Source organism: Callithrix jacchus, chromosome 6 (assembly GCF_049354715.1).
Source record: "Callithrix jacchus isolate 240 chromosome 6, calJac240_pri, whole genome shotgun sequence".
NCBI lineage: Eukaryota > Metazoa > Chordata > Mammalia > Primates > Cebidae > Callithrix > Callithrix jacchus.
Window position 1 is genome coordinate 76,276,150 of NC_133507.1, and position 14,539 is coordinate 76,290,688.

Consider the following 14,539-nt stretch of genomic DNA (forward strand, 5'->3'; position numbering starts at 1 on the left):
TCTTACAAGCAGTCTATCTATTTTGTTGATCTTTTCAAAAAAACAGCTTCTAGATTTATTGAATTTTTGAAGGGTTTTTTGTATCTCTATCTTTTTCAGTTTTGCTCTGATCTTGGTTATTTCTTGCCTTCTGCTAGCATGTGAATTCGTTTAACCTTGCTCCTCTAGTTTTTTAAATTGTGATGTAAGGTGTCAATTTTAGATCTTTCCTCACTTCTTATGTGGGCATTTAGTGCTATAAATTACCCTCTAAACACTTTAAACGTGGCCCAGGGATTCTGGTACATGGTGTCCTTGTTGTCATTGGTTTCGAAAAACATCTTTATTTCTGCCTTCATCTCATTATTTATCCACTAGTCATTCAGGAGAAAGTGGTTCTTTCCATGTATTTGTGCAGTTTTGAGTGAATTTCTTAATCCCGAGTTCTAATTTAATTGCATTGTGGTCTGAGAGACGGTTTGTTATGATTTCCATTCTTTTTCATTTGCTGAGAAGTGATTTACTTCCAATTATGTGGTCAATTTTAGAGTAAGTGCAATGTGGTGCTGAGAAGAATGTATATTCTGTGGATTTGGGGTAGAGTTCTGTAGATGTCTATTAGGTGCCCTTGGGCCAGATCTGCATTCAAACCCTGAATATCCTTGTTAATTTTCTATCTTGTTGATCTGTCTAATATTGACAGTGGAGTGTTAAAGTCTCACACTAATATTGTGTGGGAGTCTAAGTCTCTTTGCAAGTTGTTAAGAACTTGCTTTATGTTCCTGGGTGCTCCTGTATTGGGTGCATATATATTTAGGATCCTTAGCTCTTCTTGTTGCATTGATCCTTTTATCATTATGTAATGCTCTTCTTTGTTTCTTTTGATCTTTGTTGGTTTAAAGTCCATTTTATCAGAGACTAGGATTGCAACCCCTGCTTCTTTTTGCTCTCCATTTGCTTGTTAAATTTTCTCCCATCCCTTTAAACCTATGTATGTCTTTGCACGTGAGATGGGTCTCCTGAATACAGTACACTGTAGGAAAATTGTTAAGCCAATTTTCCAGTCTGTGTCTTTTGATTGGGCCATTTAGCCCATTTACATATAAGGTTAATATTGTTATATGTGAATTTGATCCTGCCATTTTGATATTAGCTGGTGGTTTTGCCCATTTGTTGATGCAGTTTCTTCATTGTGTCAATGGTCTTTACCATTTGGTATGTTTTTGCAGTGGCTCGTACTGGTTGTTCCTTTCCATTTTTAGTGCTTCCTTCAGGAGCTCTTGTAAGGCACACCTGGTGGTGACAAAATCTCTCAGCAATTGCTTGTTCATAAAGGATTTTATTTCTCCTTCACTTTGGAAGCTTAGTTTGGCTGGATATGAAATTCTAGCTTGAAATTTCTTTTCTTTAAGGATGTTGAATATTGGCCCCCACTATCCTCTGGCTTGTAGGGTTTCTGCTGAGAAATCTGCTGTGAGTGTGATGGGCTTCCCTCTGTGGGTGACTCGACCTTTCTCTCTGGCTGCCCTTAGCATTTTTTCCTTCATTTCAACCCTGGTGAGTCTGACAATTATATGCCTTGGGGTTGCTCTTCTTGCGGAATATCATTGTGGTGTTCTCTGTATTTTCTGGATTTGAATGTTGGCCTGTCTTGCTTGGTTGGAAAAGTTCTCCTTGATAATATCCTGAAGAATGTTTTCCAACTTGGATTCATTCTCCCGGTCACATTCAGGTACCTGATCAAATGTAGATTAGGTCTTTTCACATAATCCCATAATTCTTGGAGGCTTTGTTCATTTCTTTCCACTCTTTTTTCTCTAGTCTTGCCTTCTTGTTTTATTTCACTGAGTTGATCTTCAATCTCTGATATCCTTCTTCTGCTTGATGGATTTGGCTATTGAAACTTATGTATGCTTCAGGAATTTCTCGTGCTGTGCTTTTCACCTTTGTTAAATTGTTTATGTTCTTCTCTAAGTTGGTTATTCTAGTTAGCATTTCATCTAACCTTTTTCAATGTTCTTAGTTTCTTTTCGTTGGGTTAGAATATGTTCCAGTAGCTCAGAGAAGTTCATTATGACCTACCTTCTGAAGCCTGTTGCTGTTAATTCGCCTGGGCAGTGGCAGATGCCCTTCACTACACCGAGCTTGATTGTCCTGGGTATAGCTCAAACTGCTATGCTGGTTGTGAAACTCTCAAGCTACAGGGTTTCAGTTTGCTGGTCTTTATGGGGAAGGGACCTGCTGAGCCAGATCACTTGGCTCCCCACCTTCAGCTCCCCTTTTTTTGTGAGGAGTAGGAGGGTCTATCTTGCAGGTGTCTCAGGCAAAACCTGCAGCAACAGCTGAAATGTTTCATCCAAAACCTGCAGCACTGGCTGAAACAGCCATTCTGATTTGTGCTGGTAACCCATGGCTTGTCAGCCTGGCTAGGCAAAAATCTTCTGGTCTGCAGTCTTTAAAAACCATGGGAGAGGTCCACCTTCAGCCTGGGATAGGCCTTTAAAACATATAAAAATGGCTTCCAAAAGAGCTCTGGTCATCCTGGCTAAAGGAGCGGAGGAAATGGAGACCGTCATCCCTGTAGATGTCATGAGGCGAGCCGGGATAAAGGTCACCTTGCAGGTCTGGCTGGAAAAGACTCAGTACAGTGTAGCCGTGATGTCATGATTTGTCCTGATGCCAGTCTTGAAGATGCAGAAAAAGAGGGACCATATGACGTAGTAGTTCTACCAGGAGGTAATCTGGTGCACAGAATTTATCTGAGTCTGCTGCTGTGAAGGAGATACTGAAGGAACAGGAAAACCAGAAGGGCCTGATAGCCACCATCTGTCCAGGTCCTACTGCTCTGTTGGCCATGAAATAGGTTTTGGAAGTAAAGTTACAACACATCTGCTTGCTAAAGACAAAATGATGAACGGAGGTCATTACACCTACTCTGAGAATCAGGTGGAAAAGGATGGCCTGATTCTTACAAGCCGTGGGCCTGGGACCAGCTTTGAGTTTGCGCTTGCAATTGTTGAAGCCCTGAACGGCAAGGAGGTGGCGGCTCAAGTGAAAGCTCCACTTTTTCTTAAAGACTAGAGCAGCAAAATATGACAGTCACCTAGAGAAACAGGCCTTAGGAATCTATTCTCACTGTGTTCGCTGTGAACAAAACAATGGTAGGTTAATGTGTTCCTAAGCTGCCCTCATTACTGCTTTTGTGAAGTATAGTTTTGAAGTCATAACTACACAGAGATCTTCCAACCTACAAATTGTGTCTATACATTTCTAAGCCTTGTTTGCAGAATAAACAGGGCATTTAGTAAACAAACAAAAAAAAAAACCATGGGAGAAGCACAGTATCTGAACTGCAGTGCCATAGTGGTCCAGGATAAGTCTCCTATGACCTCTGTTGGGTAGGAGGGGGTCCTCCAGGTTGCACTTTCCAGGTTAGGCAGTACCCCACCCTGCTTCGGTTTGTCCTCCTCGGGCTACACCCACTGTCCAACTGGTCCCATTGGGGTGAATCTAGTACCTCCATTGGAAATGCAGAGATCACTCGCCTTCTGTGTTGCTCTCGCTGGGAACTGTACTCCAGACTGTTCCTATACGGCCATCTTGTTGGAAGTTGATGTTAAAATTTTTGAGGATGATTATTTTCACTATATGTCATTTATTGTATTTTAGTATTTTTCTATACCCTTGCTTTGATGCTTTTTGTCTTCAGAGATTATTATCTAGACATTAACTTTTCTTTGACTATCAATAGTTCTCACTTGCTCCTTAAACTTTTTCATTTTTAAATTTTTCTCATTTTAATATTCTATTTGATAATTTACATTATTTATATTCCATCTAATAATTCATATATATCAGTCTATGATATGTATATAATCACTTACATATGTCATAATCACATATATTTCATAAATTATGCTCATTCACTCTTTATTTAGACTAATTTCTAGTAATATTTTCTGTGAATAAATTTTTATGTTCTGTCACTTATGTTCTAAACTTTTCTAATTCTTATTAACATTGTTTCCTTTATTTTACAACATTTTTGTCTTCTCACTAATTTGGAAATAAAATATGAAATTGCATATTTTATATGAGCATGACTTTCTGGTGTGTTTTCACTTTATGTAGACATTCTGCTCTTTACTTTCCTTTTATTATAATAAAATGTCTAGGATTTTATATTATACTTAAATGTCGCTTATTTTTACATGAAATCAATTACAATTTGTCTAGTCATTTCCATATTTACTCTGAATTTCTTCAGAGCAAAGAAAAAATAATCACTTTTAAAAGGTAAAAAATAAATGTACTCTTTTTTCCCCTTTTAATTAGTCACGAGTTTTTTTTAATGAAGGAAAGAGCACAGGAAAGCCATCAGATATAATATTTTCACTAATAACTTTTGTCACCTTCTGCTCATTCCCCTTTGTTAGAATTTTACTGGCCATGTACTATGGAATCCGGACACTTTAGGATGCTGATGTCGGAGGATAGCTTGAGCCTAGTTTGACATCAGTCTGGGCAACCTAGTGAGACTCCATCTCTACCAAAAAATTAAAACAAAAAACGAAAATGAGCTGGGCATGTTGGCACATGCTGTGATCCCAGCTACTGGAGAGGGTGATTTAGGAAGATCACTTGAGTCAGGAAGGTTGAAGCTACAGTGGGGCCATGACTACACCACTCCACTCCAGCCTCAGCCACAGAGCAAGACTATCTCAAAAACAAGCAAAAACAGCAAAAAGAATCTTACTTACACCTGCCTTGATTTTCTTTATATTAAGTGTAATTTCTATTCATTGGCATATCTCAATCCCAACATTCCATTTCTTCTATTAATGTCATTTCATTGGTTTAAGAATATCTAAAAAGGCTCTTTACAAAGCAGATGTGGGCACTCCAGCAGGTTAAGTGTTTGAGGGATGGAAGGGTAGGGATTAATTGGATTTGTCCACTTTGGCTTCCATAATAAATACCACAGACTAGATGGCTTAAACAACAGAAATTAATTTCTCACAGTTTATAAAGGCTAGCAGTCTAAGCCTCATGTGCTGGCAAGATAGGTTTCATTCTGAAGCCTTTTCTCTTGTCTTGCAGGTGGCCCCCACTGTGGTGTGTATACATATGAACTTTCTGTGCTCATGGAGAGAGAGATCAATCTCTCTCTGTTTCTTTCTTATAAGGCCATCAATTCGATTGGATTATGACCAGACCCTTATGACCTCATTTAAGCTTAATTACTTCCTAAATATTCTATTTTCAAATGTAACTTCATTGGGGCTAGGGCTTAAATATGTAAATTTTGGGGGAAACAATTCAGTGTGTAGGATTAATATGCTGAAGTAAACTATTTGAAATAAGACAATGAAAATATATATCTGAATTTGGGATATGGGGAAAGATGAGCTTGAGGCTCATAGACTGTGGTCCTGAGGGGAACACTGAGCTTACCAGTGGTACCCTGAAATTACAGGCATTAAAACAGAGGAATCCAGAATGGCATCAATATAAGAATCTTCAGTTGGATGCAATGAATATTAAATCTAATTTATGTCTTGTTAAGGACACTGAGAAGGAGAGATCACACAGCCAGAAAGTAGCAGAATCAAGATTTCCTCTAAAAATATGTGAGGCCAAGTGCTATTTCTAATGCATCCTCTCTTCCTCTGTTGCCACTAAAAACTTCACAGTTTTTCTGAGGGCAGATGCTAAGGCATGATCCTGAGCTTCTGTTTTGACAGGATTCCATTCAGTAGTTTTAGAGGTATTTTGAGCTTTTAGTTTCTGTGATGCTGGGACTAAATGAAAGAGGCTTGCATTGGAATACAAATTTGTGGAAACTGATTGAACAGAAATGAAAGAATGTTGAAGCTATTTCTCCTCTGCAGGATGAATACTTTAAGTTTCAAAAATAACTCAGGATGTATTATTCTCAGGGACATTTCATGAAATTGGCATCCATATCCACTGATGTCTTAACAATTGTCAACCTGAAATGTGGTTGTAAGGATTATATGGACTCATAAACACAGCACAGTGAGCAAAGCCTTGAGATTATATAGAACTCTGTTTCTCTTTTATAAAGTTTGCAAGAAAATGATAACAGAGAAAACGGAAAAGAATGACATCATTCATTTCCTATCACTAATAGAGTGACTAATAGTAGAACAAACCAAACCAAATATCCTAAAATGAGAAATTAATGTGATTTTCATTACAATATGTATTTTAGTTAATAAAGAGAAAGCTTACTAGAAACATTCAGTTTTCTTTTAATTGTATTTTGGCTTCTGATTACATCTGATTTTCTGAATAAAATCCATGGAAATAGTACAATTATTCTATTTATAGGTGCTAACATTTTGAGAAAGCCTTGAAGACAGATATTCTAATAACTAATCATGAATAGTTATTAAGAAAACTTAAGGGCATGTGACATTTTATCTATCATGAAAATTTTTACCAAAATATTCTCCATGTAGTAAATGACATGCCACAACATAGTCCTCAGATATACAGATATAAAGGCTAATGGCCAATTAACTAGACAGGCATGAACATTCTGCTCAGACAAGATGATAAAATGACTAATTTTCTTGAGAATATTAATGAGAAACTTAGAAAGTGGACAGTAGATATTAGAAGCAGAAAGAGAAGGACACAGGAGACAAATAACAATAATTAAAATCACAGTGAAAGAAGACATGAAGTAACAGGTATCATATGTAAGTGGAAACAATGAATACAAAAAATCATACCTTTATTTATTGTGCTTTTCAGATATTGCATAAATTGGTTTGTGGTAACCCTGACTCCAACAAGCCTGTTGGCACCATTTTTCTGACAGCACGTGCTCAGTTTATGCCTCTGTCACATTTTGATTATTTTCACAATATTGAAACTTTTTATTATTATTATGTCTGTGATGGTGATCTTTGATTAGTAATCTTTGATGTTACCATTGTAACTCTCTTGGGGTGCTATGAACTGTGCCCATACAAGAGAAAGAACTTAATTGATCAACGTGTGTGTGTTCTGACTGCTCCACCAACCAGATGTTCATTCATCCCTCTTGCTCCCCTCATACCTGCCTATTCTCTGACACAAAACAATATCGATATTAGTCTAATTAATATCTCTACAATGGCCTCTTAGTGTTCAAGTGAAAGGAAGAGTCATACATCTCTCACTTTAAATCAGAATATAGAAATGATTAAGCATAAACAAAAGCCATGTCAAAAGCAAGATAGGCCAAAAACTAGGCATCTTGTTCAAACAGCCAGGTTGTGAATGTAAAGTAAAAAAATTTTAAGATAATTAAAAATTCTACTCCAGGGAACAAAGGAATGATAAGAAAGCAAAACAGCATTTTCGCTAATATCAAGAAATTTTGAGTGATCTAGATAGAAGATCAAACCAGCCACAACATTTTTTTAAGCCAAAGCTTAAGCCAGAACACAGCCATAACTCTCTTTAATTCTATGAAAGCTGAGAGGAATGAGAAGGCTGCCAAAGAAAATTTGGCTAGCAGAGATTGGTTCATGAGATTTAAGAAAAGAAGCCATCTCCATAACATAAAAGTACAAAATAAAGTAGCAAGTGCTGATGGAGAAGCTGTAGCAAGTTATTTGGAATATCTGGCTAATACAATTTGTAAAGGTACATAAGCTAAGCAACATATTTTCATTGTAGATTTAACAGCATTGTGACTTTGAAAGATTCAGATCAGTGAAGGAAGTAACTGCAGATGTAACAGAAATAGCAAGTAGACCTTGAAGATCTGACTGAATTGATGCAATGAGGAATTGCTTTTTTTAGATGAGCAAAGAAAGCAGTTTCTTGAGTTAGGACCTACCCCTGGTGAAGATGCTTGTTGACATCGTTAAAATGACAACCAAAGATTTAGAATATTATATAAACTTAATTGATAAAGTAGCTGCATGGCTTGAGAAGATTGACTCCAAGTTTGAAAGAAAGTCTACTGAGAGTAAAATGCTACCAAATAGCATCCCGTGTTACAGATAAATCTTTCATGAAGTCAATCCATATGGCAAACTCAGTATTGTCTTGTTTAAAGAAATTTTCACAGCCACTCCAACCTTCATAGCTACCACCCCAATCAGTCCACAACCATCAATATTAAGGCAAGATCCTCTGCCAGCAAAGTGATTATAACTCACTCAGGGCTCAGAGGATCATTAGGATTTTTAAATAATACTTATTTTCTCATTAAGGTATGTGAATTTACAGACATAATACTGCTTTACAAATAAAATAGTACAGTGTAGAGTAAACATAATTTGTATATGTACTGAGAAAGACCCCCACCAAATTTATGTGACTTGCTTTATTGCAATATTTGCTTTATTACAGTGTGCAGTGGTCTGGAACTGAATCTGTAATATCTCTGAGATGGGCATGTGTTAGGGGGGTGGGAAGAAAGAGAGAGAGAGAGAAAGAGGGGGGACACACTAAATGGAATAAGTGGAACAGAAATTAGTTGATAGAAACAAAAAACAGCTGATAACCATGCCAGTCATTCTAGGAAAGATAATGCTACAGTAACAAATGATGCAAATATTCAATGCCTAACAAAAACAAATGCATACTTCTCCCTCAAATATATACCAATGTGGGTCAGTTGTAGCTTTGTTCTATTCCTTGATTTCAGTACTCAGGCTGAACCAACACCATGTTACATATCATTTTCATGGCTAAAAAAAAAGAAGGATCAAATAGATGCAATAAAAAATGATAAAGGGGACATCACCACCAATTCCACAGATATACAAACAACCATCAGAGATTACTACAAACAACTGTATGCACATAAACCAGTAAACCTAGAATGGATAAATTTCTGGACAATTGCACTTTCCCAAGCTTACATGAGGAGGAAGTCGAAAGCCTGAATAGACCAATAACAAGGGCTGAAGTTGAGGCAGCAATTTATAGCCTAACGACCACAAAAACCCAGGTCCAGATGGGTTCACAGCCGAATTCTGCCAGACATACAAAGAGGAGCTGGTACCACTCTTTCTGAAACTCTTCCCAACAATACAAAAAGAGAGAATGTTTCCCAAATAGTTTTATGAGACCAAATTTTATGGTATCATCCTGATACCAAAATACGGCAGAGACTCAACAAAAAAAGAAAACTTCAGGCCAGTATCCATGAGGAACATAGATGCAAAAATCTTCAATAAAACACTGGCAAATCGATTGTAACAGCACATCAAAAAGCTTACCCATCCTGATCAAGTAGGCTACATCCGGGGATGCAAGACTGGTTCAACATACGCAAGTCTATAAATGTAATCCTTCACATAAACAGAACCAAAGACAAACACCATATGATCATTTCAATAGATGCAGAGAAGGCCTTTGACAATATTGAACTGCCCTTTTTGCTAAAAATTCTCAATAAACTAGGTATCCAGAGAACATATCTCATAATAATAAAAGCTATTTACAACAAACCCACAGCCAATATTGTACTGAATGGGAAAAAACTGGAAACATTCCCTTTGAAATCTGGCACTAGACAAGGATGTCCTCTCTCACCACCCCTATTCAACATAGTATTGGAAGTTCTATCCAGAGCAATCAGGCAAGAAAAAGAAATAAAAGGCACTCAGTTAGGAAAGGAGGAAGTCAAATGGTCTCCATTTGCAGACAGCATGATTGTATATTTAAAAGACCCTATCGTCTCAGCCCAAACTCCCCTTAAACTGATAAGCAACTTCAGCAAAGTCTCAGGATACAAAATCAATGTGAAAAAATAACAAGTGTTTCTATACACCCATAAAAGACAAACAGAGAGCCAAATCATGAGCAATCTCCTATTCACAATTGCTACAAAGAGAATAAAATACCTAGGAATACAATTAACAAAGGATGTAAGGGACCTCTCCAAGGAAAACTACAAACCACTGCTCAAGGAAATAAGAGAGGACACAAACAGATGGAAAAACATTTTATGCTTATAGTTAGGAAGAATCAATATTGTGAAAATGGCTATACTTACTGCTCAAAGTAATTTATAGATTCAACTCTATCCCCATCAAGCAACCTATTACCCTTTTCACAGAACTGGAAAAAACAACCTTAAACTTCACATGGAACCAAAAGAGCCTGTATAGCCAAGACAATCCTAAGCAAAAAGAACAAAGCTGGAAGTGTCATGTTACCTGACTTCAAACTATACTACAAGGCTACAGTAATCAAAACAGCATGATACTGGTACCAAAACAGAGATATAGACCAATGGAATAGAACAGAGTCCTCAAAGGCAATACTGCACATCTACAACCATCTGATCTTTGACCAACCTGACTAAAACAAGCAATGGGGAAAGGATTCCCTGTTTAATAAATGGTGTTGGGATAACTGGCTAGCCATGTGCAGAAAGCTGAAATGGGACCCCTCCCTGACACCCTACACTAAAATTAACTCCAGATGGATTAAAGACTTATGTTTTAATCCAAAATAGACAAATGAGATCTAATTAAACTCCAGAGCTTCTGTATAGCAAAAGAAACAATCATTAGAGTGAACTGGCAACCAACAGAATGGGAAAAAATTTTTGCAATCAAGCCATCTGACCAAGGGCTAATATCCAGAATCTACAAAGAACCAAAACAGATTTACAAGAAAAAAAAACCAAACAAACCCATTCAAAAGTGGGTGAAGGACATGAACAGACACTTTTCAAAGGAAGACATATATAAGTCCAACAAGCATATTAAAAAATGCTCATCATCACTGGTCATTAGAGAAATGCAAATCAAAACCACATTGAGATACCATCTCATGCCAGTTAGAATGGTGATCATTAAATAATCTGACCACAACAGATGTTGGAGAGGATGTGGAGAAATAGAAACACTTTTATGCTGTTGGTGAGAGTGTAAATTAGTTCAGCCATTGTGGAAGACAATGTGTTGATTCCTCAAAGATCTAGAAATAGAAATACTATTTGACCCAGCAATCCCATTACTGAGTATATATCCAAAGGATTATAAATCATTCTATTATAAAGACAAATGCACAATATGTTCATTGTGGCATTGTTTACAAATAGCAAAGATCTGGAACCAACTGAAATGCCCATCGACAATAGACTAGACAAGGAAAATGTGGCACGTATATGCCACGGATGAGTTCATGTTCTTTGTAGGGACATGGGTGAATCTGGAAACCATCATTCTCAGCAAACAGACATGAACAGAAAATCAAATACCGAATGTTCTCACTCATAGGCGGGTGTTGAACAATGAGAACACTTGGACACAGGGAAGGTAGCATCACACACTGGGGTCTGCTGTGAGGGAATATGGGAAGGACAGTGGGGATAGGGAGGTTGGGGAGGGATAACATGGGGAGAAATGCCAGATATAGGTGATGGGGGGATGGAGACAGCAAACCACATTGCCATGTATGTACCTATGCAACAATCCTGCAGTACAAACCTAAAGTACAATAAAAATGTGTGTGTGTGTGTGTGTGTGTGTGTGTGCAAAAGAAAAAAGAGAGCTAGCACTTAGAGGTTCTGTTTGAAAATGCCATTTGTCATTTGTTTCCTCACATTTAACAGGCCAAACTAAGTCATAGATTCATGCCTGATAGGGTGATATAGGGTGACATAATGTAATTATTTCATACGGTTAGATGGCAAATAACTTCAGACAATAATATAACTGACTATAGTTACCATAATGGCAGAGCATTTGAATAGGAAGCAATGGACACCTACTTGACAATTCTTGTGCTCTGAATGATTTTCCAGTCTCTGAGACCTGACGTGGTGATTGTTGATACTCCCGGGTATTGGTCCAATTCCTTTGCATTACTCCCAGTTTTATTAGTGTATATAAACACTGTCAGGGTATGCATGTAGATAAATGAATAGACTTTCTAGCATCTATAGGAGCCATTTTGGTTGAGGAAGCTAGGGAAGGTAGACAGGATCTGGAGACACCTGAAGATGTGTTAAGAAGTTCTAAGAATCCTTGCTCTATGCAACTGTCCTTTTCATTTTTCCAGGTCAATGAAGCAAGACCAGTATTTTACATTTAGCAAGAATACACAAATAGAACAAACTAAACACTAGCCACAGAAAACATAAACACTAAATTTTAATGGAAAATATCCCGAAGTCCTGATCTTTATTTATATCTGTGTTTCTTCTTAGGGGAATCACAATCCCCACTTTTTCTTCATATGGACACTTGTTAAGTCACCCAGTAAGGCAGCCTGTGAGCTTGCATTTTGTCTCCTATAAAATTTTAATCCTTAAGACCTATTATAACTAGTAAACGAACACAGAGTTTGTGTCTAGATGATGTGAAAATAATATGTCAGTATTTATCAGGTGCACATGCTTATACACAAACATATGTAACATCATCTTTAAAATATCAGCAATAATAGTGCTCAATGTTATGCCAATAGAAATGCGGGGATAGCAGTTTAACTACTTTTAAGTAAAAGGTAGTAAAACCTAAGTAACAATTAATGAACTATACCATCGAAAGCCACCAGAAGTATGACAACTATTTTAAGAGTTTAATTTGAAAACTGATGCATCTGTTATAACAACTTAGATAAAAGAATCTCTCCACATACAATACTAGCGTGAGCTTTTCTCATCAAAACTGGTTATTCAGAGGAGTTTTTCTTTTAATTATCCCTTATTCATTAGGAAACAGGAGGTAATTGGTTGTATCTTTACCAGGACATATTCATACTGTACCTATTAAAATTCCAGGTTTGTACATAAATATTTTGTAATCCAATTTGCTATTATTGTGTCATTATAGGTAAACACTGCATTTATCTTAGGAGATGAATTCACATAAAACATAAAGGATTGGACAGCGATGCAAATACACATATGTAGCAATAAACTCAGAAAGTATTCAATTCACTTAGACTTTTTTTTACCTCTAATTACTCTATTCAAACTGTATTATACATATTATCATAAAATAGTAAAAATTATTTAAATGTTTAATGGAAACTGAATAATTTGTTTAAGTATATGCTAAACTTTCCCCTCATCAAATATTTTCTATTTATCCAGTGAAGAAGAAAAAGGTAGTAAGAGAAAAATCACAGAAAATTCTGAATTGTAAGGTCAAGAGAAGCTACTGGCTAGCACAGAAGTTATGTGTTGACGTCAATCAAATAAGGACAATGTAGAGCAGGGCTTCTAAAATTTCAGCGTGCACAGAAATAATCTGGTGATCTTTTTAAAATGAAGATTCTGCTCCAGTAGGTCTGAAACAACTTGAGATTTTTAATTTCTAACAAGCTTCCTAGTAATGCTGATGCTGTGGCCCATGAAAAGCCAGGTGCTAGATGACAGTTAGGCTTATGTCAGAGTTACTCTAGAAAAAAACACAGTAAAATATAGAAGGCATTCCACATCACCTTCGGACAAAAACTCATTGTATTTCCAGTCTGCTTACGAGAATACTTCAGTTGGCATAGGCCAGCAATAGCATGGAATGTGAGACTCAGCAAGGTCAAATAACAGGCTTCTGCGCTGCCTGTCTTTATTATAATTTTATCTTTACTTCAAACTTCTTGTCTAAAGGTGTAACTGAATCCCACAGGAGTACTAGCCTTTGATCACAAGGGGAGGTTTCTGATTCTTTTATACACACTTCCAGTGACCAAAAGAAATGTAGTTGATGGGTTCTTCAAGGAAACACATTAAGCTTCTGATCTCTACCCATGCAGACTGGAGGTGACATAGGGAGCAGAGTGATAGGAAAAGTCCTCGAGGGATCCCTTGAAATTAAACATGTTGAGCCAATGTGATGAATTTTTAGGATGGTTGAGCTCCTGTGACCTATATAAAGTGAACGTAATTTTGTCAGTGCAGAGAGTAGTCCAAAAAGGCCTTTGCTCACTTTATAATGTAACACATTAAAGAAGACTAAGAGCATCACCAAATCATTCTTTCTAACCATTTATGGAAATATAGCATGACTCTCTCCAATAGTGATTTATAGCCTAATTGCAATCCTTCTGGACATTTGTTGTCTCATATTGAAACTGAGTACTAGATGATTTTACTGAATTTCAAAATGCTTCTGTCCATGACATATCTAACAGACTTGCCATTAGACTCTCTGTTATTTACTTGTCTTCTACATCTGCTGATGAAGTAGGCATTAATTGTGGCCCGAGTGCTAGCTTTCATGTTAATGTTCATCAAATGTGTTATTAACTTGTCCTTTGATAATACAGGTCATATAAAATTAAAGCTTTAAACATTCCTTTCCATTTGTTAAAAAATGTGATATGAAATTGGTGATAGAAATAAACTCTAACTTATTGCATCAAACATAAGGAAGAAGATAAATTTTCTCATTTTCTCCCATTAATGATTTATATTTACCTATTGAAATTATAAATATGGCTTTTGTCCGTAATGAAAAAGCTGAGTTAACTCTAAACTGGCAGGAGAAGACCTGCCATTATATATATTTTTAATTTATGGTACTGAAGAAAGTATTGTGAAACAACACGTATACTTTTGCCATCC

The 14,539-nt window shown here is 36.7% G+C and overlaps 1 pseudogene; it reads left to right on the forward strand.

Annotated features, from left to right (window-relative positions):
* Nucleotides 1–2,451: 2,451 nt before the first annotated feature.
* On the forward strand, nucleotides 2,452–3,304 carry LOC100411064 (Parkinson disease protein 7 homolog pseudogene; annotated as a pseudogene).
* Nucleotides 3,305–14,539: the final 11,235 nt, after the last annotated feature.